The 24,124-nt window shown below is 38.5% G+C and overlaps 1 protein-coding gene across 6 annotated transcripts in view; it reads left to right on the top strand.

Moving 5' to 3' along the window:
• The window catches only part of THRB (thyroid hormone receptor beta), a 436,159-nt gene that overhangs the window by 180,869 nt on the left and 231,166 nt on the right, over window positions 1–24,124 (top strand). For all 6 annotated transcript variants that reach the window (XM_052001825.1, XM_052001827.1, XM_052001822.1 and 3 more), the window contains exon 2: window positions 11,068–11,140. The gene's annotated coding sequence lies outside the window, so the exon portion shown is untranslated. The remainder of the gene's footprint in view (window positions 1–11,067; window positions 11,141–24,124) is intronic.

Consider the following 24,124-nt stretch of genomic DNA (forward strand, 5'->3'; position numbering starts at 1 on the left):
AGAAGGAAATGGTGAACCACTCCAGAACCTTTGTCAAGAAAACTTCATACAGGACCTGAAGAATCAAGCACAACTGAACCACAGTAACAACATCACTTGCCAGACACTGTGCTAAGCACCAGGTCTAGAGAAAAAGGGAATACAGATCGAAAGCTGGACAAGACTTTACAGCTTACTATACTCAACCCCTTAATTTTACAGATGAGAAAACCGAGGCATAGGGAAGTTGAGTGACTTGCTCCAGTAGCACTCACACAGCTAGTGAGTGTCTGGGATGTGATTTGAACCCAGCTCTTGTTTCTAAGCTTTGCACCTTTTCCATAACATCATCCTGCCCTTCAGGTAGAGTTTCTTGGTGTGTTCCTCTTTCAACTAATCCAGTAACGTTACTATCCTTACTTCTGGAAGAAGTTTAAGATCTCCTCAAATTCATCTTCTAGTCATCTCATTTTCCTCTTCCAATTCCATTCACAGGGGTGCTTTTCTTTTTCTCTTATCACTGTGGAAATTTGGAAAAAAAATACCAAGACTTGGATAGGAAGCATGAAGGACTCAGTGAATTTCCCAGATACAGGATTCCTATCTCATTTGTTATTAAGTTCCGTTGCTTAAGTAATAAGCACTAGCATGTGCGTAGTATTTCATTTACAGCATTTTACATAATGTGATCCTCACAACAACACTATGAGATGAGTACTATTATAACTCTTATTTTACAGATGAGGAAACTGAGACACGAAGGTTCCAGTGATTTGTTCGGGTCACATAGCTAATAAGTGTTTCAACTCTTCCTGACTTCAAGTCTAGTGCTCTAGCCCCTCAATGGTCCTGAATATCTGTCCTGTTTGACCCCAGAAAATCTGTATAATGTGAGGTTTGAGTATACAAGAAATGCTTGGTCTCTAGAGCCCTATAACGCCATCCATTTTTCTGAATTGTGACTTAATTTCCCTTTAGTTGGTGATGTTTCCGACTGATATTCTTAATATGTATTGCCCTATAGGTTTTCACTGCTAATGTTAGTTATTGGTGATAGGAGAGAAGAGAATTAATGAGAGGTCATAGAGAAGCAGACAACTTAAACTCTGGCTTGTCGCTCTCTGGTAAGTTTTCATAAAAGGCAATTCAAACAGTGACCACCCTCCCCCCAAGATGTCAGTCCCCATAAAAAAATGAGCAGCCATTGTGAAAGCTCTCTTTGTGTTGTTGTTGGAGTCAGAAAGGAACTTCCTGGCTCTGGCATTTATAGAGAAATTATTCAATCTTTGAGCCTTTCTTTCTGTAAAATGGGAATAATAATATTGATAGTATCTCCTTTGTGAGAATTGTTCAAGTGAAATAATATAGAGAAAGCATTTTGTAATATAGAACTATGTAGTGGTTCTACTAAGTGCTAGCCATAGTGACTGTGAGGGACAGTGTTGCATAGTGGATAGAACTGACTTCAGAGTCAAGAGGGCCTGAGTTCAAATCTCTCCTTTGACATGTACTGGCTATGTAACTCTGGAAGTCACTTAATCTTTTAGTGTCCCACCGGCACCTCTCTAAGACTACTAGTTATTGTTCTTTACCTGAAGTATCTACGGTGGGATTTCTCCACACAGATGAACTAAAATGTCAAGACTGACAACTAAACAAGTTAGAGAGTGTCCTGGACAGAGCAACAATGTGAAAACATTCTAGATATGATCATCATTGGAGGGGAGTGGATATACTTAATTCAGAGAACATAAAAGCTATTTAACTAGTTCTGCTGGACCCCAGGGGAGATCAGAATAGTAGATAGAATTTATAGAGAGATTTATGGAGGGAGAACATCCTAACTCTTCAAGCTTCATAGGAATAGAATGAATTCCCTTGCTTGGTAGTGGGTTACCCTCAGTGGAAGCTGCCAACAGAGAAGGCTTCTGTGTGTTCACTTGGTGATGATGTAGAAAGATTGCCTGTCAGACTGCATCTGAGGCCTCTTCAAGCTTTTAAAGATTGCGAGATTCTCTGTGTTAGTCAAGTCAACAAGACTTTTAAAAATATCTAGCAGTCTCTTTATAGTTTGGAAGTTTTGTGGACTCGTAATTAGAAAGGATACCCTGTAAGTCTCTAAGCTTCGCCTTGATCAGGGCCATTTTAATGTGTTGGTTTTTTTGCTTCTAGCAAAAGAGCCTTTAGTTTGTATACTATTACATATGGTCTTTGGGGAGAAAAATATACAGATAGGATAATAATTTCCCTTTGTCATTACTGAAGGCAGAGCAGAAAAATCTGGGTTTAAAATGAGCATAGACATTAAAGAAGGTTTCTTGATGATAAGCATTGATGAATGTTGTTAGTGAGTCCAGGGAGAATCTGGATTTCTAAAACACAGGAGAGAATACCATATGTGCACAATAATTTAGGTGTAATTCTGTATTATTTTCACACCCTTGGAGAGCGTATGGTCTTATTTTTGGTGCTGGCAAATGACCACATAAAAATAACTCATACTTATATAATGTGTGTAAAGATGTACAGACATCTTATTTGATGCCCCCAAGCCTTGGGAGGTAAATATAACTATTACCATAGTCCATTTTACAAAAGGAAAGGTGACATTTAGAGAAATGAAATAGCTTGTTCAAAGACACAGATCTAGTAAATCCTAGTGCTGAGAATCAGATTTGATTTTCTTGAGTATAAATCTAGTGCTCTTTCAGTTACATTGTCCCATAAAAATCCCTGATATATTTAGGGGTATGAATTAACTTATGCTCCTAGAACTTAAGATCAATTTCAAGTCCATGGTTCCATGTCCACTCAATGAGATCAAAACCTGGCAGGGAAGGCTGAGAGTAAACTACCCAAAGGCTTTTACACTGAGATAATTAGGAAATGAGACTGATCCCTGTTTGTGTTTTAGACCAAAGTAAATAGTCATCATTTTAGAATTAGAAGGAGCTCGAAGTCTAGGCTTTTTACTTTACATATTAAAAAACTGGGATTTGAATAGAGGCCATTATTTGTCCAAGGGCACATATCTCATAAGTGGACTTCTTATATTCAGCACCTATTTTGTGTCATACACTGTACTAGATGCCAAGAGATTCAAGGCTAACAGGAGATAGTCCTTGCCCTACAGGTGTTTACATTCTACTAAGAAGTGAAAGGGGATGCAAAACACAACAAGTTTATAGATGTGGTTGTTGTTCAGCCATTTCAGTTGTGTATAGATTTTTATGACCCCATTTGTGATTTTCTTGGCAAAGATACTGGAGTGGTTTGCCATTTCTTTCTTCAGGTCATGTGAAAGATGAGAAAACTGAGGCAAATAGGGTTAAGTGACTTGCCCAGAGTCACACAGGCTAGTAAGTGTCTTGAGGCCAGATTTGAACTCAAGAAGACGAGTCTTCTTGATTCCAAGCCCAAGGCTCTATTTGTTATGTTACCTTGCTGCCGAAGTATGTAGATAGGTATGTGCAAAATATTTAAATACAAACTAATTACATTTTCTATGATATTACTACTGTATTATTGAACTCACCAAGGGCAGAAACTTGTACCTAATTAAGTGCCTTATGAATAGTAGGCAGTTAATAAACATTTGTTGAATTGAATTGACTTAACCCAATTCTTGACATGTGACCAAAATGCAATGAACAGTTAGACTATGTAGTATCCTTATAGACTAGAGATTTACTGATTAATGTCAACTTATTCTAGAACCACAGATTTATCAAACTTGAATATGGGGCAAAGGATATCTAAGAGAATATCTTTGTAAAATAACATAATAAATATGATACAACATAATATAACCTTATATAATACACACACACACACACACACACACACACACACACACAATTTTATAACATTAGCCTGTTTTCATTTTCTGGGGATATAGCCAGGTATAGTATTGAATTTGGTTAATCCTTTGGCTATAAATGGAGTCTGACTGTGATTCTCTGCTTTTAAAAAATCTCATAAATTCTGATTGGAGTTGGTGTCTACTCAGATAAAAAGGCTAGCTACAAAGCTTGTTTGGGAACATACGTATGCATGACATTGCCCATCCTCAACCTACTACTGACTATTTCTATCTTCAGTCTCTACTGCTAATCCTAATTGGTTTTTTTCATAGACAGCTGAGTGGTACAGGAGATAGAGTGGCCAGGCTTAGCATTAGGAAAACCTAATTTAAATTCAGCTTCAGACATTTACTAGCTGTGTTACCTTGGGCAAGTCGCTTAGCTTATTTGCTTCAGTTTCTTCATTTGTCAAATGAGCTGGAGAAGGAAATGGTAAATCATTCTAGTATAACTGCCAAGGAAACTCCAAATGGGATTATGAAGAGCCAATTACAGCTGAAACAACTAAACCATGACAAAAGTTTTCCTTGTCATATTTTATTGAGATCTTTGAGTAATGATTTCCTCAGGCAGTAAAAGCCATCCCTGTCTTTGAAGAGATAGGTGGGAGAACAATGTGGTGGGGCAGAAGCTAGAAAGAAAAGAAATAATAACTTCAGCCTGTTTCCATCAATAAACAGCCAGAGATGTGTTGAAAAAGATTGCAAGGATGTGATCTCTGTCATTCCATTTTCGGTAATTGTCAAGGATGAGGTAAAAAGTTGGCTCAGCAGTCCTTGGCTTCACTGAGGTCCCCAAGGGAACAGATCATCACTTCACACACACACAGAGAGGGGGGTGGGGGAAAAGAGGGGGGAGAGAGAAAGGAACAGTGAGAGAAAGAGAGAGGAAAAGAGAGGGAGAGGAAAAGAGAAAATGAGAGAGAAAAGGAGAGAGGAAAAGAGAAAGAAAGAGGAAGAGAGGAAAAGAGAGAGAAAGAGAAGAAAAGAGAGAGACAGAAAGACAGACACGGGTGGGGGAGGAAGAGAGAGAGAAAAAGAGAGAAAAAGAGACAGACAGAGAGAGAGAGAGAGTGTGTGTGTGTGTTCCTCAGAATGGAATGTCCTCCTTCTACTAACAAGCTTATCTTCATGAATAAATTTGAGGTGGACAGGTCATCAGCAACTTAGTGGTGATTAAATGTCAGCTTTTTCCATTCTCTTGGAAATGATTTCTCAACACTTTGTTCATTTGGAATTTTTCTATTTTTTATGTTTTTATTGATATGAAAACTCCATCCACCAAAACAAATCAGCAACTTATTTATAACTTAGAATCATAGAGAATTACAACAGGTTTCACACTGAGACCTCTTGAAGACCTTAACTTTAAAAAGGCCAAGGTCTCTCATTCCATCCAGGGCCATCTCCAGCAGTCCTGATCTATGTCTGTCCACTGGACCCAGGTGGCTCTGGAGGGGAAAGTGAGATAGGTGACCTTGCACAGCCCTCCCCACTTTCAATCCAATTCACTTGCATGTCATGACATCATTTCCTGACAGACAAATAGCAACAATAATCACTGGTGAGAGAATGAATTAAATTACTGTGAAAACCAATGACATTGATGAAAACATGAAAATAGAAATCCTTACATTAAAGATGCAAAGATATTAAGTCCAATATCTATGAAAAACTAAATCAGGGGGCAGCTAGATGGTAGAGTGGATAAGAGCATCAGGCCTGAAGTCAGGAGGATTTGAGTTCAAATCCAGCCTCAGAAACTTAACACTTACTTGCTTTGTGACTCTAGGTAAGTCTTAACTCTAAGTGATTGGCCAAAATGTAAATAGATAAATAAAATAAGTAAATCGGGGCTGATTTTCAGTTTGAAAAAAAAAATCTGGTCTAAAAGAATCTTTTGGTCTTTATCTCAAATGAAATAATGTTGAAAAGATGTTATATTTGGAATGAGATGCCCTAGGTTGAAATTCTGACTCCAGCAAATCATTTTATCCTTCTGGGCCTCATTTTTCCTTATCTGTAAAATGAGGCAGTTAGATTGGATAGCACCCAAGGTCCCTTGCAACTGTAAATTTTTGATTGTCTGAAAGCACCTTGCAAACTCCGATGTGCTATAGCAATACCATCAATAGTAGAAAACACATATTCTAAGAAATGGAAGAAAGAGCTTTGGGCCCATCCAGTCTTTGATTCTTGCTGTTTCTGTGTGACTTTGGGAAAACCATTTCATTTATCTGAATTTACTCAGTAAAATGGAGGGGTTGGCCTGGATTCTTACTAGTTCTGGACCCATCATCCTACCTCTTGTTTTACTTCTATTCACAATTTAATATCATATATGTTTTGAGCACCGTTTTCTTCCCTCAAAATGATTGGGTCTTTGTTCTCTTTATTTTTTCCCTAAGAGGCTGCTTTATTGATGAAATATTAAATGAAGTTGCCATCCATTATTATTTTTGAAATGATGGTTGACTTAGGAGGACATTTATTTGGAGATTAAGTGAAGTTTCCTTTGAATGTTATCAGTTGCTGTGAAGATTCACTATTCAAATTATGTACCTTCTGGAGCTCCTAAGTGGTACATTGGATCGAGCACCAGCCTGAAGTCAGGAGGACCTGAGTTCAAATCTGATCTCAGACACCTAACACTTCCTATCTGTGTGACCTTGGCAAGTCACTTAATCCCAGTTGCCTCAGAGGAAAAAAAATTGTATATCTTCACTTACTCCACTGAGTTGTGTCTGATTGATTATCCATCAGTGTGATAAAGAGTTGGCAGACCTTAGGGGAAAAGATCATAAAAACAAATTGTCTGAATACCAGTAAATCACAGTGGATGCCTAATGGGCCAGCTATATCTTGAGCCGGTATCTTTAAAAGGGAAAACATCTGTGAAAGTGGATATATTTTGTGTTGATGTCAAAATTGCTTATACTTTTCATTTATTTCTGTGCATATTGCACATAGTCCTTAGTATAAAGGTACTGGTTATAAATCAACTTCTAATGAGGACATCTAGCTGTTATCATAGTGTACATAGTAAGCACTTAATAAATGTTTATTGTTTGATGTTATTTGGAAGAAAGAGGGAAAGATAATATATCCAGGAGGAAGAAAAATAATTTAGCTGCCCTTTCCCCCAGACCCTATCAACTTTGCAATGTGATCTTTTGGCACAATTTTAAAAATTATTTTTAACCCCTGCAGTTTTTTAATGCTCAATCTTTGCAGTAAAATTTATGCCTAGTTATCTTATTGTGTTCTTTCAGGAGGTTAATTTAGTACCTAGTTACCATATACAGAAAAAAAACTAATTTGGGAACCATTTATAAATAACATATTAGTCAAACTCAGTGAATGGGAACTTTATTTATACTTTAACCTTTCTTTTGCATTAATTGAAAGTAGTCATGGGAAGTTGAGCCTGCCTAACCTCAGGTCAGACAGCTACAAAATGAACCATTTCCTGCCCAGAAATAAATCTATTCCAAATTTTAGTAGGGTTCTATGGGTCTTTTTTTTCCTTAACTAGAAAATCTTACATGATTAATATATTTGAATGTGAATTTAAAATACCCACAGAACACACAGACTAGACCAGGTTTGTTCCAAGGGTTGACTCCCATTTCTTTTCTTTAAATCCAATGCAAATAAAGTTAGTCATTGCCTTTTTTTAGCGATGGCCATACAGTCACAGATGCATATTTTTCAAATGACTAGTCCAAGAATGCTAAAAGAACCTGTTGAAGTTGGAGGGGTCCCAAGTCTGGCCTGAGTTCTTTTAATTTCCTTCCTTGCTGTCACCCTTATGATTTTAAGCCTCTAGTTTTCATTTGTTTTGTCTTGGAATTATAGTGAAAATCATAGTGGGTATCCTATTGGATGCATAATACTTAGGAAACATTTTAATGGGAAAACTGGGAGACTTTATGGTGATTTTTTTCAGTGGCTGACCTGTATCAACTCATAGAAGTCCAGTATTAGTTGTATGCAGTTGTATCCACACCCAGGGTCTCCCATCTCTACGGAGAAGAATTTTTTTAATTCCTTATAATTGTCTTATTATTATAATTGGCCATTATAATGAATTGCTCAACAGTCACCTTTGATTTTTTGTTGTTGTCATCCTTTTCATTTACACCATTTTAGTCATGTTGTATGTTGGGTTTTGGTCTTGCTTCACTTTCCATTAGTGCATATATTTCTCTTTATGTCTTATAGCACATTATGTTCCTTATAATCACATATCACAATTCATTTAGCCTTTCTCCAATCCATGATTACCTTTGTTTCCAGTTTTTGATGCCTCAGAAAATGATAATATAAACATCTTGATCTGTATGAGACCTTTATTTCTATTTTTGGTCTTCTTGGGGTATTTGTCTCAAATTCTAACTCTCAGACTTTAGGTCCTTGAAAGTGATGCCATAGAAATGTAGGTCCTCATAAGCCTTCCCAAATAGTAAGGCTAATTTCCATAAACAAGCTGGTTGCCACCAGAGTTTATTTAATTTTTTTTAGCCGTAGCACCTCTGGAAGACAATCTCCCAAGTGATAGAAGGACTGTGATTTGCATTGGTGGATGCAGTGCTCTACACCTGTAAAATTCCAGCCCTTTGAAGTATCACCATATCTTAGTTCTAACTCCACCCCTCTTTCCCAAGTGAAAAGCATTTTGCTATAGTTGATGACTGAGGAATATGAAGGACTTACTTTTCAGAGTACGTGCCTTATATATTGCTGGTCTTCAATCATGTAAGCCCCCATTTTCCAGAAATGAATGAGTCATCTTTTAGACATTTCAGTCTGAATATTTCAAATGTCCTCAGTTAGCAGAATCTGGAAACTATAGCTTTGGCAGGTGACCTAAAAATAGTTAGATGAGTTCACCTCCAAAGTCTGAGAGTGTTTTAAAATAAGCTGTAAGAAAAAGAAAAAGAAAAAGAAAAAAAGCCTGGTCAATCCAAAGTAAATTGTTTAGACATATAATATATCAAACACTGTCCCACTTATCTCTGCCAGGTTTTGCTATAGTATGCAAAACAGGATGAAAGGAGTTCTTCTTGATCAGGTTTGCCTGGAGGGATATAGCAAGAGATCATCAAAGGATAAGGTCCACAAGAAACCCCTTTTGGTACATGACATGATCCATTTGCAGGATTTCACAGGAGGCAGATGTAATGTCAAGAGCCAACTGGAGTTTGATACAGAGAATTGCATCTACCTGAGGACAGAAGTCAGCAGAGCTCACTCACTATTAGGTTGCATCAAGATTTGCTTGCTCAGTGGGCTCCAGCCTTCCTCTGGCTCTCAATACACTTGGCCCTGCAGAGGGGAATGCCATGGGGTGCAGATAAGGACCCATTCTGTGCGGAAGCTCAAATTTTTCTGAGCCTGTCCTCTTTCCAGCCTTGCTGGATAATTATTTCCAGGGCAGTACCTCTGAATGAGATAGCACCATTGAGCTCAATATCAGAAACCAGTGAACTCCAGCCCTGCGGTGTCTAAGGGCCAGGTCCCCCTTTGTTGGGGGCACCTTTGTGTGCCTAAGGAAGCATGAATCCTTAGTGGAAATCTGAGTTTGGCTGCGCTTTTGTGGGAGTTACGCAGATTACTGGTGCCCTTCTGAAAGTCTGGGAAACGGCTGGAATCAGAACACAGAGGAACCGTCACCTCCCTTAGCATGAAGTCGGTGCCTCATGCTGACTGCCACATTATAAGGCTGATACACACTGAGCTTACTCAGTTACTGAGCATGGAACTTGTTACTGTTACTTCTCTCTCCCATTAGCTCCTTAGGAGCAGGGACTGGCTTTCAGGTTACTTTGTGTCACCCTCACTTAGCCTAGTTCCCAGCCCACACAAGACATTTAAGAACTGATGACTGACTCGCTGAATTTCATTTACCGAAATTACTTCCCACATTATGTGCTCGAGGAACTGACTTTTTGAACCCAGATGTGATCATTGACATTTGTCCTCATTGGGTAGATTTTCCTAGTGTTCTCATTACTTTGGGATCGTGGTATAGAATTGGAAAAGGGCTTGGAAAAGCTCAAGAATGCATTAAGAGAATGGTTAGTAGACATGCAGGGAAGGAAGTGATATTGAAAGCACAGCCATGAATGCATTTGGAGTCACCTCATTTCCTTCTATGTGTACCACATAATAGATGTATTACATATATTATACAGACATACGTCTACATAATATACATAATAATATTATATATCTATACATATATATGTTATTATATAATATGTAACCAGTGATAGACTGGTGCATGGGACGTGGTAGATTTTTGCAAGCATTTGACTAATCTTGTGAACAAAGATGGAAATAAAACAACTGGGAGATAACACAGTTGGATGAACTCAAAACTAGTTGAATAGCTGGCTTTGGAGAAGGATCACAAATAGATGACTTTCAGCTTGGAAGGCTAACTGCAGTAGAGTGCCTTAGGGTTAGGTACCTGACTGTGGACTGGTAAAATTTTAGCAGCGATTTGGATGAGGAGAGATGGTGTGTTTACTCCATTTTCAAACTTGGCTAACTCAACAGTTGACTAAATCAGGATCAATGAGTGTCATGGTGGCGTAACAGTTGGGGAACTGACCTAATAGAAAGAACTGAGTTCTGATATATATGTATGTGTGTTCGTATGTGTATACACACACATACACATATATGTATGTATATATTTATATGTGCATGTGTGTCTGTGTATGTGTGGATCTATGTATGTGTATGTGTACATACATATTCATATATATACACACATTGTGTGTGTGTGTGTGTGTGTGTGTGTGTGTACTATGTGATCCTGGGCAGGTAATTTAGCCTTGATTATTCAACCTGACTCCTTCCCACCTTTCCAGTTTCCTTATACATTACACTTCAATTACACTACCTTGAGCTGTTTTCAGTTCTTTGACTGTGTTTCACTTTCTTACCCTTGTACCTAGAACAGAGGAGATTCTATCCTGATAGAGAATGGGCCCTCCCAGGAAGCAGCAGGAGGCGTGCCCCTCAGAGGAGGTCTTGGACTGAACAACAATAATATACTTGGCATCCGTTAATAAACATTTATTAAGTACCTACTGTGTGCCGTGCTGCCACAGAGATAGTTTTTGAGTCAGCGTCTATGTTAGCACAGAAAGTACTGGTGATATTCCACCAAACCTTGAGGTAATTTCCATTTGGTTTCTGTCTCCTTCTTCTAGATTGGCTGTTTTTCTTGGACTGGCCACTCTCTTCTGCATGCTGACTTCCCACCATGGTTTGATGGAAGAGAAGGTAAGAGGTCACGCTTGACCATGTTTTTTGGGATTGGAGCTCTTTATGCTGAAATGTCCATTCTGGTTTTTTTTTTAATGCCTGTTATGTAATTTTTGCTGGTTGTGATTGGTTCTCCTACCATTTGACTTTTTGCAAGCTCTCTGGCGCCTTAGGGTTGATAAACAGCACCCACCAAAAGTGCTCAAGAGACATGATACAAACAAACAGAAGGGAGAATACACTGGGGGCAGGAAGGGAGGTGGAATTAGGACAGTGATCAACAAGAGCCCATTTTCCCCTAGTTATCAGGACAGTTTCTGCAGGATGAGCATCTAACCGAGTCTTTTCACTTTTCCTGTTAGTGAGGTGCTAACAAGATGCCCAAATTGGCTTAAAAAATAATCTGGCAAATTGCAGCACCTGCCCCAATTACAAACAGCACTTTCTTCCTGACACGGCTGCAAAATTTTCCTTTTCATCCCAAGATGTTTTGTAATTCCAAGCCACCGGTTTGGCCCTTTGGCCTATCATTTGGAGCATCGTTTGTTTATATCATTATAACAACACGGTTCCCATTCGTGTCTCCGTAGCTAGGGTTATGTCAGAGCTTTCCCTTTGGAGTTTATTTTTTTAGCAGACTATAACCTCACCATTACAAAAACAACAACAACCAGCCCACCATTCTGCTCGCTATAGCTTGACATTCGTGCTTGGCCAGGGTCGAGTGGTAGAGGGAGAAAAGCTCACTGGCTGCCTTTGAATAATGTCTTTGTGCCTTTCCTCCCCGCCTCCCCCTCCCCAGCCCCCTGGCCTCTGGCCTATTGTACAGGCTTCTAAGTTTGGGTGGTTTTATCTGATTATAACTTGTACTAATATTACAGTCTCCAGTCCAAAGGCTTTCACTTGCAGGCCCCCGACTTGGCACCCTGACATTGCTCTGCAGCTTGAGTCACTGACCAGATCTGTGCCATCTTGTCTTTGTGTGTGACAAGGAAGAGGGAGTTGTGGGTGTGAATGCGCATTTGTGTGTTTTTTCCAAAATCTTAAGAATGATGAACCGATTAAAGAGGAAGAATATTATTAAGTTTCAAATTTATCAAATTAAACAAACATTCATTAAGCTTTTGCTGCACATAGATCATCGCTGAGTACTGAATAGGATGTGAAACCCCAGCTAGGATAGCCCGTGGCGTGGTGGAGTTTTCAGACTAAATCTGACAAAGAATCAGGGGATAATGGGTTAGAACTGTAGGGAAGCTCAGTGGCTAAGTCTAATAGCCTCACTGTATAGATGCATGACTGAGACATGGACTTGCCCAGAGTCACACAATTAATAAGTGCCTGAGTTGAGATTTGAACCCAGGTCTCCTTGGCTCCATCCCCACATCAAGCTGCCTCCCAAAGAAGGAGGCTCATTACTGGGGTCATGTCATTCATGCCTGGAGAACTCTAGCCCTAAATAATGCATCATGAGACCATCAGAGACATACAAATAAAAGGCTGTGAGAGGCGCAAGCCAATGATGACCGAGAAGAACAATGTGGAGCAAAATGGAACTTGTAAGTTCAGTGGGTCACTCCCTTGGTGAAGAAACTTCAGTAGCTTTTTATGGTCCATAAACAGAGGAGGACCGTCAGAATCTGGGCCTGCCTTTTTTCCTCAGACTGAATATACTTTTCTTCCTCTCTGTAATTCTGGCAAGACTTAGCCCTTTGCCATTCTGATATATAACCTCCCACTCCTGACTCTTCTAATTGCTTAGATGGCCTCTGAGACTCAGATGGTCTTCGCAGCTCCCGATCTGTAATCTTATGGTTTCCTGCCTCTGAGACATTGCACAAGCTGCCACCAGTACCAGGGATGCCATCTCTCCTTGCCATCACCTTTTAGAATCTCTAGCTTCTAGCATCTCTTCTCCAAAACAAGCTTTTCTCACATGTGTAAGCAATAACACGTAACTAACTAGTGCATGTATGTATTGTTTCTCCCAAGTAAGAAGTCAGGGACTGTTTTGTGTTTATCACTGTTCACACAGCACTCAGGGAAGCAAATGGGCAGGGTAGAGAGCCTCAAAGCCAGGAAGAATCATAAGCAAAATGAAAGAAACTAGGATATCTGTAGGGTCCTTGAGTTTGGTTGGAGACTAGAGCATGTGGATGGTAGAACAACACTTGCCAAGACTGTGGCAGATGACCTTGAATGCCAGCTTCAGGAGTTTGAACCTCTCTAAGGTTTCCAGTGGTTGCCAAGTAGATTTTTTTGTTTGTTTAACTAGGAGTCTATGTGTTTATGTATAGACTTAAACACACATATACACATACATGCACACACACATATTTCAATACAATTGGTTTCCTTTGTAATCCTATTTTTTAATGTAATGAATTTTAAAACATTATTCTCATGAGGAGTCCATAGACTCCACCAGACTGGACCAAAAGATTTCTTTGTTAAAATTCCCTTGTTTTCTCAAGTAGAAAGCAGAGAAATGAAGAATCCCGCCCCCCTAGAATTGTCTGGTTTCAATATTAAAGCATTCAGTTGTCCCCAAGAGCCCCAGAAATGTCTGGATATTATCTGTTAATATACAATGGTATCATCCTAACCCTCCTGGTCGCTGAATGTGCATCAGAACTTTACCTCTTCCCGGGCTTTGTTCCAAGGAGCCGATTTTAAGGGTACCAGGATGACTCCCAGGGAGCCACTGTGACCCAAACACGCCCTGATTGGTCTAGAGCAGTCCTAGTATGACCCCCCCCCCAGAATCACACAATTTGAGTGTTCCAAGATACCAGAACAATGACCAAGGCCAGCTCCATAAACAGTCAGATTTCCCATTATAACATACGTGTGATGAAGACCAAGTCCACTTGGGCGCTCTTCCCAAGATTTTTAATTCAGTTCAATGAGCATTTATGGATTACCTTCTGTAATTCTTTCACTATATTGACATATAAATCAAGCTATGCCCCTGTCTAAATTTAGAAGAACCCACAATTTTGAGTCTTTGGAGATCAAACCTGCCTTCTGAGTTTATGATGTCCTATCAAAGCTTTTGTTAGCTTCTTTAAGGGAATGTGATTAAGCCCTTTTTAATTCTTCTTAAGTCATGTAAAAATGATCCATGTTCTAATGGCAATCAATTATGCATATGTATGTGTAAATATACATATATACATACATAATTGTGTGTGTGTGTGTGTGATGTTCTGATGCAATCCCATTTAAATGTTCCATTTGAGTTTCAGAAGGCAGGAAGATGTCAAGTGGTTTATTGGCACAGGCTCCTTGCTGTTAAAGCTACAGGGGATAAGAAGTAGCAGGTGGTCTTGGGGAATGGCAAGAGAGAAGGAATGGGATCTCTGGACCCCTTGATAGTCAGGGATTTAATGTAACCATACCCTTTTTTTCAGTACCAATGAACCCACTGCTACTGTGCTGTTTCATAACAACAGGCTGAAGTTTCTTTGAATCCATTGCTGATTTAAATCGACAAGGGCACAGTTCACTGATGAAGCTATGGTAACTCTGAATCATAGCTAAAAAATAATTTTTTTAAGTGACCGAGGTTTGTCATTGTTTTGGTTTTTTTCCACATAAATATGCTTTGCCTGAACACGCACACCAATTTCTTAATCAACTCAAATTTAATTTAGTCAGAGATTTTTATCCAACAAGCTTACGTTTGCATGCATGGGAGCAAAATGGGAATAACAAAGAAAGGGAGCGGAGGAAGAGAGAGAGAAACAGAGACAGAGATAGAAAGAGAGAGAGAAGCATAGAGGAAGAGAATAGAACCCTTCCCCCCTCTTTCTCTCTCCCTCCCCCTCTCTCCCCTCTCTCTTCTTCTGTATCTCTCCCCCTCCCTCTCTTTCTTTCCCCTCCCTCCTTCTCTCTTTCTTTCCTCTTCCCTCTCTCCCTCTTTTTTCCTCCCTCTCTCCCTCTCCCTCCCTCCCTCCCTTTTTCTCTCTCTCCCTCCCTCCCTTTCTCTCTTCCTCTCCCTCCCTCCCTCCCTTTCTCTCTTCCTCTCCCTCCCTCCCTTTCTCTCTTCCTCTCCCTCCCTCCCTCCCTCCCTTTTTCTCTCTTTCTCTTTCTCTCTCTCTCTGTCTCTCCTTTTTACTCCACTGTTTCTTGAAAGCATTTCTTTCTTATTAATCACACATCCCCAAAAAACACAAAGGGGGTTCTTTTTCTGTAAATGTGGCCAAATGAGTCCCCTTGAATTAATTTTCTTAAAATGTCTATTTTTATAGGTCATGTTTTCTGTGATCTAGATGATGTTAGCAACCACATCTCAGTTATTCATAAGAATGAGAGTCAAGAAAAACATGACTAATTGGAAGCCATGTTCAAATCTCTTTTTAGCTAATAATTTTCATCTCTTCAACCACCAGATTGTTTTTTCTTAGAAAATTTATAAAAACTGCTGAGGAACCTGAATTGTATGATTTCCTCATCCTTTCACCTGAATGCTTTTCCATGGTGCTACTTCCAGTGTATTACCTGACCAGAGGGTGCCAGTTGTTTACAATCTATACATGGTTAAATCCTCCAGTTTTACAGATGAGGAAACTGAGGTTCAGCAAGTTTAGACGATTCACCCAAAGTCACAGATAGTTCTCGTCAGAAATTGAAATGGAAACTAGGGCTTTTGACTACAGAACCAATGAAGAACAAAGGACTAAAATGATTTGGAAAGTTATAGGATTTTAGATGTAAAGGGCATCTAATCCCTTCTTTTAACAGATGGAAAAATGAGTCTCAGAGAGGAGACATTTGCCTGAGGTCACTGAGGTAGTAAGTGGTGGAATTGGGATGCAATTCAGATCCAAGTTAATCAAAATAATAAAACCATTGTACCTGGAGCTTGGAGCCTCCACATTTCTTGAGTTTTGCCTCAGATAACAGGACAGAACAAGATGTGGTCCACAGCACACAGGGGATCATCACCCCTGTAAAATATTACCTTGGCCTCTCCCAAGAGTAGGTTTTGATCTAACCAAAGACGTCATGGGAGACTTTGGGTCCACCTATGTGGAACATGGCGTCAGCCAGAAGAAATGCCAACTGAGTTTTAGCAAAACAACAGGTGTGTGGAGAGGGCAGGGAAAAGGGGGTCAATTTCTGCAGCAATTCTGATTTTTACCCCTGTTTATGGCTCTCTGGAGTGTACCGGTACCTCATTTCACTGTGAAAGATAGATTGGAAAGATTTTTTGCTTCTGAATTCATCTGTCTCTATATCTGCCCTTTAATTTTAGGTGATTTTTTTAGTACGTGAAAATCTTATCATCTTATAGTATTGCTTATATCTTGGGATATCTATTCGATCAATCAGTAAGCATTATTGAACACTTACTAAAAAATTGGTTTTTTGTTACATTTTGTTTAGACACAAAAGCCATTTCCCATGGAACAAACTCTTTTATGTTCATCCATTCATTCATCAAGCATTTATCTATGTATGTACAAAGCACTGATAGCTACTGAGGAAACAAAGTGGGATGGGGGAAAATAACTACTGATCTCAAAGTGCTTATTGGTTTTTTGGATGAAACATGTATATCCCGTATATAATTACAGCTCAGTACAAGATATATTACCACAATTAAAGCATAGTATTTTCACTTTTTTGTGTGCTTTTTCATCATCATTATATAATATACAAATCATACTTTTTACATAATTAAGTCTCTGTAGAATATTTGATCCCTTTTACAGCTGCCAAATTTTTCACTATCCCCACATTAGTGGTGACCCCACAATTTAAGAAGCTTTATCTTAAGGCGCAGAGATATCCCATTATGGTGAGATAGCCTAGTATCTTGGGCCACTCCAAGATTATTTTAGAACTAGATAGGACTAGCCCAACCCCTTCATTGAATAATTAAAAAAAAAAAAAAACAGGGCTCAAAGAAGTTAAATGATTTATATCCCATTTATGTTAGCTTCCCCCATTAGAAGTAAGCTTCTGGAGGACAAGGACTTTCTTACAAATCTTTTTCTTTTCTATAGAAACTTTGAAAGAGTATCTCACGCATGATAGGTACTTCATAAGTGGTTTTTTTTTTTTACTGAGAAAGTGATTAATAAAAATTTAGCACAATCTTTCACACATTGTAAGTATTTAATAAATGATCTCTCTAATTATCTATTGAAGTGGCAATATCAGAAATCTAAACCAAACTCTTAGACTCCAAATCCACTATTCTTTACCTTGCAGGATCCAGCCTGTTGGAGGGAGGAGGGGAAGGGAATAAGCATTTATTAAGCACCTATTCTTTGTTAAGCACTGTGCTAGGAGCTAAAAAAAATCTTGTGCTATAGGAAGTAGGAAACCATTGAAATATCTTTTAATAAAAATGACATGATGATTAGGATGTTTGGGTGAGAAAGGGGGCACAAACAAGCAGAGTAGTTTTCCTCTTTGTTGAATTTAATATATACTTAAAACTATATAGCTGGTCATTTTCCCGTATAATCTTTTCTTTGTATATTGAATGGTTTACCTTTGTTGATCTTTAACTTTACTATAACCAAAGAAGGATTTTTAAAGGGGGAAAATAAAAGTATGTTTCAGAAAGATTCGCCTGCTATTTAGAAGCTTTGCATGTGGTTAACTTATATTGGATTACTTGCTGTCTGTGGGAAGGAGGAGGGGAAGTGGGATAAGGGGGGAGAAAATTTTGGAACACAAGATTTTTCAAGGGTGAATGTTGAAAATTATCTTTGTGTGTATTTGGAAAAGTAAAAAGCTATTTTTTAAAAGATTCATCTGTGGTGCTTTCATAGATGGGGGATAGAGAGAAAGAAAAGGGGCAATGTGATTGGTTAAGAAACAGAATAGCAAGGAGCAACTAGTTGGTGCAGTGGATAGAGCATTAGCCCTGAAGCTCAGGAGGACCTGAGTTCAAATTTGATTTCAGACACTTAACACTTCCTAGCTGTGTGACCCTGGGCAAGTCACTTAACCCCAAATGCCTCAGCAAAAAGAAACAGAACAGCAGCATTGGCTCCAACTGGACTAAACTAGATCAATGGCAACAGAAACCAAAAGGGAGGTATAAAAGGTGTGTGACTCTGGGCAAATCACCTAACCCTTAATCATCTGTAAAATGAATGTAATCATAGCATCTACTTCCCAAAGCTGTTGTGAGAATCAAAAGAGCCAATAATTATAAAATGCTTAGAATAGAAACTGGCACATAGTAGGTACTATAGAAATGTAGCTGTTATTATATGAATGATATTTAACAGGAATATTTGAGAGAATATTGATTACATGTTGGGATGAGGGAGAGAGAAGCATCCAAGCTGATGATGATTTCAAACACATATAACAAGGGAGAAAAGTTGTGAAGGAGACCTAGTTTGCAGGAGATAAGAGGGTTTGGGTTGTGGGCTACATTTTCATAAATCCTTTTACCACCTATCAGATGTCTTTTTGGTCAATCCCATTCCCTTCTTTGCCAAGTAAAGGAGGAAATGGAGATCAGTCTTCCCATTTTACAGATGGCAAAACCAAATCACAGATGCATGTTGCCAGGAATAGAGCCTCAGCCCCATCATTCTCAGTTCAGTACACTTTTTTTAGGTCACATTATACCCATTGCATATGGCACACCCAAATATAGAGAGATTCCATGGATAACTCTTAGTGTTCTGCAAAAATAACCTAGCTTATCATGGTACCCACTTTTTTCCCTCAGTGACTCTTACATGTGCCACAGAACCCCAGAATTAGAAAAGCTGTCCAGTCCATGCCTGAAACCGGAACTCCCCCTCCAACAGGCCCAACAAGTGGTCACTCGGCTTTTCGTGATGAGTGAGGGAGAACCCTCTGCCTTATGAAGCAACTTGTTCTATTCTTGGAGTACTCTTGTGGTTAGCAAGATTTGCCTCGTGTAACGTGTAAATCTGCCTCTCTGAAAATTTCATCATCCCCTAGATCTCCCTCCGAGGATCAGCAGAATAAGCTGATCCTCTCTTCCACATTTCCACACAAGAACCAGAAAATAGGCCAGTTTGAAGAAAGAAAAAGAGGGGAAGAGAGAGAAAGAGATAGGGGGAGACAGAGACAGCATGGCAAAGATAGAGACAGACAGAGAGACACAGACAGACAGAGAAAGACAGAGACAGAGAGTCAGAGATAGAAGGAGGAGGAGGAGGAGAAAGAGGAGAGGAAGGGATGGAAGGAGGGAGAAAGAAAGATGGGGAAGGAGGGAGAGAGAAAGAGAAAAAGACAAGGAGAGAGGGAGGAAGAGAGAAAGAAGTAGAGGAGGGAGAGAGAGGGAAAAAGAGAAAGAGGGAGAGAGAAGGGGAGAGAGAGAGAGAAGGAAGGAGAGACAAAGAGAAGAAGAGGGAGAGAAAGAGAGGGAGAGAGAAAGAGGGAAAGAGAAGGAGAGGGAGGGAGAAGAGAAGGAAGAAAGGGAGGGAAGAAGAGAGATAGAAGGAGAGGAAGGGAGAGAGAGAGAGGGGAGAGAGAAAGACAGACAGACAGGCTGAGGGAAAGGGAAGAGGGGGGAGGAGAGAGAGCGAGAGATTCAACTTCTGGTGCAGCTAGCTTAGTTTCACTTTAGCTTCGAGTAGTCATACTTTAGAGTGGTGTGTGTTCCTTTTTCTCCTGCCAGACATTAATGAGCCGGACCTCTTGGGTTGCCGCCATTGTCTATACAACAATTGCCTAACTAAGACCTCATGGAGAATGGTGTGCAAAATTTGTACTCATTGTGGAGATGGCTACTGGTATGATTTCACATGTAGCTAATTTAGTGGAATAAAACCTAGCTTTATTGAGACCAAACAATTCTCCTTTTAAAATTTCAGTGAGTTTTCAAGAGAATAACTATTATATATATTATGTGTCATATGTAATGCAATTTGATAATCTATTCTACATTATATAATAAAATAATGTTATTATGATAATTAGAACATTTTATTATATAATTATCATTATTGTTATTATTGCAACTATAACTGGCATTTGCAAGGTTCCTTAAAATTTGCAGGGCTCTTTATATACCTTATTTCATTTGATCTTCACAATAAATCTGGGATATAACTGTTCCATCTATTTTTATTCTCTTTTTTACAAATGAGAAAACTGAGGCACAAACAGTTAAATAATTTGCCAAGTAAGTCCAAATTAAGCAGGATTTAAACCCTTTTTTCTCTTAGCTCCAAGTCCTAGACTCTTTTAACGATAATTGGATTTAGAGCAAAAAATACCTTTCAAGGTGTCTAATCATCTTCCTCTTCTCCATTCTCCCCCATTTTATAAATGAGTCCAGAGAAGCTGTGACTTGCCCACAATCACAGAGATAAAAGAGTTGAGATTTGAAACCAGATCCTTTGATTCCAAATTCAGTATATCTTCTTTTGCACCAACTGTATGTACTTTGAATAATGCTTTTTCTAAGTATTTATAAATGAACTTGGGCATCCATTTTGTTTCTGAGAAAAATACATCTAAGTAGAATGAAAACTTTTTGCATTATTATGTCAGTAGAGAGGAGAGAGAGGGTAGTAATGACATCTGTCTTGTAAACCCACCATGTTAAAGCAGTTTATGTGATATCCAAAAAAATGAGTTCAAGGTTAGAAAATGTGACTCAAGGCATATTTGAATCCATAAAAGAAAAACTATTATCAAAGGCTTTTATTGAATTCTTTATGATTTCTTCATTTCCTTTCTTCTCAGCCCTTATCTTTGGAATCTCTGGAATCAATCAAAGCAAATTTCAAAAATTAAAATTCAATTAAACTTCTAATTTTAAATATAATTATTATTAAAGAGTCAAACTGGACAATCCCATAACCCTAGAATTTTTATTAGATGACATCTAAGGTCCCCTTAAGCTCTCGGTCTAGGATCCTCTGATTTTTCTCTGCGACTAGAAACTAATTTTTGTGTTTTGTTTTATCCTGAATCACAAGTTGTTTTTTTCTACAATCAGATAAAAGATCAATTTTCCAGCAAACCAAGACACTATTGTTTATATTCCTTTCATATAAGCTGTAGGTTGTGCTGATTTATGTTGTTAAGAAAAGCTAACTTACTTAGAATGAACAAAAACTGTCTCTTTGTCTTAGTAAATAAAAGATGTTAGGGGGTGGAAAGAACCCAGAAGGTGGTATACACAACAGAAAAAAAAGACCATTTTCTTATTGTTCAGCTGTGTCTCATTCTTCGTTATTTTATTTGGAGTTTTCTTGGCAGGGATATTAAAATGGTTTGTCATTTCCTTCTTCAGCTCATTTTACAGATGAGGAAACTGAGGCATACAGGGTTAAGTGACTTGCCTAGGATCACATAGCTGCTAAGTTGATTCGAACTCAGGAAGATGAGTCTTTGAGACTTCAAGCTCAGTGCTCTATCCCTTGTGTCACCCAGCTGCCCCTGGTGCATTGCATCCACTATATATCCAAATATTAAGCCATATGGTCAGTGAAATAGTGATTTTCTTTGATTTGACATTCAATGGAAACAATTGTTCCTGGGTCACATTGAGAGTTATGAACTAATGTTTTGAAACATCTGCAATATCTGAAAAAAGCATCTTTTTTTGCACATAAATTATCAAGATGTTTGTGGTACATCTTATCTATTTTGCTCTAAATTTCTGATTTCCTATTCAAATTTTGAAGGAAATTCAAATTTCCTTTCAGTTCCGTGGAATAGATTTTTACCTCTACTTCCCAATCTCTCCTATTTCAACTTCCCTTTGTAACCAAGAGCATTTTAAGTATTGTTTTGTTTGCTTCTTCAACATCAGACCTCTCTTTAAACAACAGTAACAATAAATGTTCAGGCTCGCTATTTCTGAGCACCTACTCCATGTACTGTCTTTGTCACCAGTAATGCAAGGCCCCAAACAAAATAGCTCATATTCTACTGAGGTATGTGGACACAAATGAGTATAAAATAAGGTAGGAAATGAAGGGGACACATATGACAAAAAAAAAAGGAAAAGGGGAAAATGTTTGGTGTTAGAGAGGAGGTGGAAAAACTGGGACACTAATGCAATGGTGGTGAAATTGTGAGCTCATCCAATCCTTCTGGAGAGCAATTTGGAACTCTGCCCACAGGGCTAAAAGACTCTGCATGTCCTTTGATCCAGAAATGCCACAGCTAGGTTTATATCCCAAAGACATCCTTCCCCCCCACCCAAAAAAGGAAGAAAACCTTAATAAACAAAAATAGAGCAGCTTTTTAATGAATTTTTAGAATTGAAAGTCAAAGGGATGTCCATCAGCTGGGGAATAGCTAAACACACTGTGATACAGGATTGTAATGGAATATTACTGTGCTATTAAAAATGACAAGTAGGATGATTTCAGAAAAACCTGGAAAGACTTACGTGAACTGATGCTTAAGGAAGTGAATAGAATCAGGAGATTGTACAGCCATATTATTTGATGAAGAACTATGAATGACTTAGCTCTTCTCGGCAATACAATGATCCAAGACAATCCCAGAGGACTAATGATAGATCTTAGTATCCACCTTCAGACAGACAACTGATATTGAGTAAATACAGACTGAGGCTATTTCTCACTTTCTTATGTTCCAGTCTTCTTGTTTAAAAATGACTAATATGGAAATGTTTTACATTATTGTACATGTATGTCTGATTGCTTAGGAAGAGGGAAGGGAAGGCAGTAGGGAGAGAGAATTTGGAACTCAAAACTTTAAATAAGAATTTTTTTAATTGAAAAGAAATGAAAAATAAGAAAGACTAAAAAAAATTTTTAAAAAGAAAGAAGACAGCTCCTAGCCTGAAGCAACTCACAATCTAATGGGGGAAGACAGCATTTGGAAGCAATATGGGGAAGGAAGATAAACATGGTGCAAGAAGGGTTACCGGGAAGGGAGGTTACCGGGAAGGGACATGATGAATCTTTAATACCAGAATGGGAAATGATCCAAGGAGGTGGAAATTTCAGAGTTAATTTCTTAGAATGATGAGGTTCTGGAGAGTGTGAAGTTCAGGAATACAGCCGAATGGGAAATGGCAAGATGGATTCCCAGGAAGCCCTTCTTGTGGGGTGAAGGCTCAAAAAGGAGGTCTCCAGTATCCAGCTTCTACCTTCTCCAATCAGAGGGAGGAAGCAGGAAATCAAGGGAAGAGGATGTTGAGGAAGTGTGAGTTCCAAAATTGATTTCAGCTTGTAGAAAGATGAATTTCTGGAGATCACATGATCCTGAAAAGCAATTTTAGTGCGAAGTGACAGGGAGAGTTCCCAAACAATCTTCCTTATTCTAGCAAAATTGGAGGAGGAGGCAAGTAGTAAACAAATGAGGAAATCAGGGGGGTCATAGCTAAGCTGAGCCTTGAAGGACTCTGAGAGGGAGAGATGAGTTAAGAATATTTCCTAGACACAGCATGGTTTATGACTAAAGTCCCAAGACCTTTGCAGGGAAATCCACAAGGTCAAAAGCATTTTCATAATAGTACTGAGATATAATTTCCAATTAATAATTACAGTATATAATTTCAATTAAATATATATAATTTTCTATTAAAATACCCCTTCCTTTTCTACCTAAATATCTGTGAGATCCGATTTTCTTCATATATAACTGAAACAAGATTGAATGCAGAAATAGATATGAGAATGGAGACATCTTCTAATAAGCAGACATTAGAGAAGGTTACCAAAAAAATGTGAAACAATTCCACTACTCTAATTTTTTTGTTGTTTTGGAAACTAATTTTTTCCATAAAATATGTTTTATGTTAAGGCATAATGGAATATCATTTTTAAATTAAATAATCTTTTTAAAAATGATCAGTTTTCCATTTTGGATACAGTAAATCTCGATAGGTATGACCTACATAAACAAAAACTCTTTTTGTTCATAACTTTTAAGAGCATAGAGATGTCCCGATACCAAAAAATCTGAGAACCGCTGCCTTATTGGAATGTTCCAAAATGGGAGCTGGAATGCAAAGGTCAGGAAACAGCTAATAGCCCAGTGTCTCTGGCACATAGATTG

The sequence above is a fragment of the Antechinus flavipes genome, chromosome 5 (genome assembly GCF_016432865.1).
Source record: "Antechinus flavipes isolate AdamAnt ecotype Samford, QLD, Australia chromosome 5, AdamAnt_v2, whole genome shotgun sequence".
Lineage (NCBI taxonomy): Eukaryota > Metazoa > Chordata > Mammalia > Dasyuromorphia > Dasyuridae > Antechinus > Antechinus flavipes.